The sequence below is a fragment of the Lucilia cuprina genome, chromosome 2, assembly GCF_022045245.1.
Source record: "Lucilia cuprina isolate Lc7/37 chromosome 2, ASM2204524v1, whole genome shotgun sequence".
NCBI lineage: Eukaryota > Metazoa > Arthropoda > Insecta > Diptera > Calliphoridae > Lucilia > Lucilia cuprina.
Window position 1 is genome coordinate 61,679,083 of NC_060950.1, and position 2,444 is coordinate 61,681,526.

Below are 2,444 nucleotides of genomic sequence, written 5' to 3' on the forward strand. Positions count from 1 at the left end.
ACTATAGACTAGACTATAGACTAGACTATAGACTAGACTATAGACTAGACTATAGACTAGACTATAGACTAGACTATAGACTAGAATATAGAATAGACTATAGACTAGGCTATAGACTAGATTTTAGACTAGACTAAATACTAGACATTAAACTAGATTTAGAATAGATTCTGGTATATAATATTGACTTGAATATAGACTATATCGTATACTAGGCTATATACTAATCAAGATAAGACTATAGTCTACACTATAGATTAGACCATAGAACATACTTTAGGCTACACTACAGACTAGACTATAGATTAGACTATATACTAGACTATAGACTGAACTCTAGACTAGACTATAAACTGGACTATAAACTGTACTATAGACAAAACCATAAACTACGCCTAAACTATAGACTAAAACTTACCTACTATCTAACAACTAACTAACTAAGTGTCTGTCTGTGTGTTTGTTGATATCAGTAGACTGTAGACATCTACGTAATCTGCGTCTTCAATAAGTTTGCTCGAGCAGATCCCTATTTAAAATCAGAAAATTCTTACTTGTTTTCAACAAAGTTTTCTCTAAACAAGTTTCATTTTAATAACGTTATTATCTGCTGAGGAAGACTTCCATAGAATAATATTTCTCGAAATATTGCAAATTCTATAGAGAAACAAGTAATCAAATTACATGTCGTAACGACAAAAGGTTGCCCTATATATGAACCAAAATCATTAAATTAACTTCAGGTTGATTTTCGGAATAACGATCTTTTCGAATTTAGAGAATAAATAATTTAAATAAAACTTACTCTCTACCTTAATACACTTGTCAATATTCATGACGTTTTTATTGTATTCCATGACAATAAACATTGTAACTGTGCTCTCTTGTATGTTAATTTTGCTTTACAAATTATAATTTGTGTTTCTTTTTTAACTGCAGCCAAACCTAAAATTATATAGTCTGTGGCATAATGAAGATCTAAATGTTTTTCCACAGCAAAATACCCCTTAATTAAATAACACTGTATTTAACATAAATTTTGCACAAACAAAAGATAAAAAGTCATAAAGTATTATTAACTGCCAGCTGCAAATTGCTGAATATTAAAAGTGGCAGTTAAATAAATGTTAAAAATAACATAATGCCACCCAGTTAACTATAAACTGAACTTTCTTTTCGTATACCTTTTAAAAAATTTCCTAACAACTTATAATTATGATAAACTCTATAGATTGCCTAATATATTCAGTTGCATTTTAGATAAAAGTTAAATTTAAATAAATTTCAAATATTTTTATTAAATGAAGAAAAAATTCGCATGTGTTGTGAATATTATTGAACAGAGAAAAAAACCAAAGAAAATAATAAATGGACAAAAAAAAAAAAAACGACAACAAAATTCCAATAAAATATCAGCAATATTTAGTAGTTAATTTAATTTATAGCAAAATTTTTATGGGTGACTTTATTGCATAATAAAACATAATTTACAGCGCCATTGAGACTATATGGATAAAGGTCGTTTATAATGTTACAAATATAAATGGCAGCTGTACCACAGTTTCCACCCCCTGACTCTCGTTGTACTATAAATATGTGACTGTGTGTGTGCGTTTAATGTATGAGTATATGTGGTTGCATATGTTTGTATGAATTGCTTTGGATGTTATAAATTATTTCAAATACATAACAGTACAATGTATATTGTACATATATTGCGAAATTTTATAAATTGCTATAAAAAGCGGCTGTAGGATTTGCTTATTTCCTGCATTTCTATAATATAATTATTCTAATGAAAAAAAAAAACTTATTTTTGACAAAACAAAACTTCTATTACACTACCTAAGGCAAAAATTATAAATTAATATTAAAAAATATTTTAAAATACCTGCACTGAACGAGCAATGCTGAAAAAACAGAAAAACTCAATATTTCTAGTCTATGGTCTAGTCTATGGTATAATCTACAGTCTGGTATATAGTCTAGTCTAGAATATAGTATAGTCTATTGCCTAGTCTAGTCTGGTCTAGTCTAGTATAAAGCTTAGCATATAGACTAATCTAGTCTATAGTCTAGTCTGTAGCGTAGTCTAAAGCATAGTCTATAGTCTAGTCTAAAGTAGAGACTAGACTATACAAGTCTATAGTCTAGACTATAGCCTAGTCCATAGTCTAGCCTATAGTCTAGACTATAGACTTGACCATAGTCTATAGTCTAGTCTAAAGTGTAGTCTATTGTCCAGTCTAAGGTGTAGTCTATAGTCTAGTCTATAGTCTAGTCTATAGTCTAGTCTATAGTCTAGTATATAGTCTAGTCTATAGTCTAAACTATAATCTAGTCTATAGTCTAGTCTATAGTCTAAACTATAGTCTAGTCTATAGTCTAGTCTATAGTCTAGTCTATAGTCTAGTCTATAGTCTAGTCTATAGTCTAGTCTATAG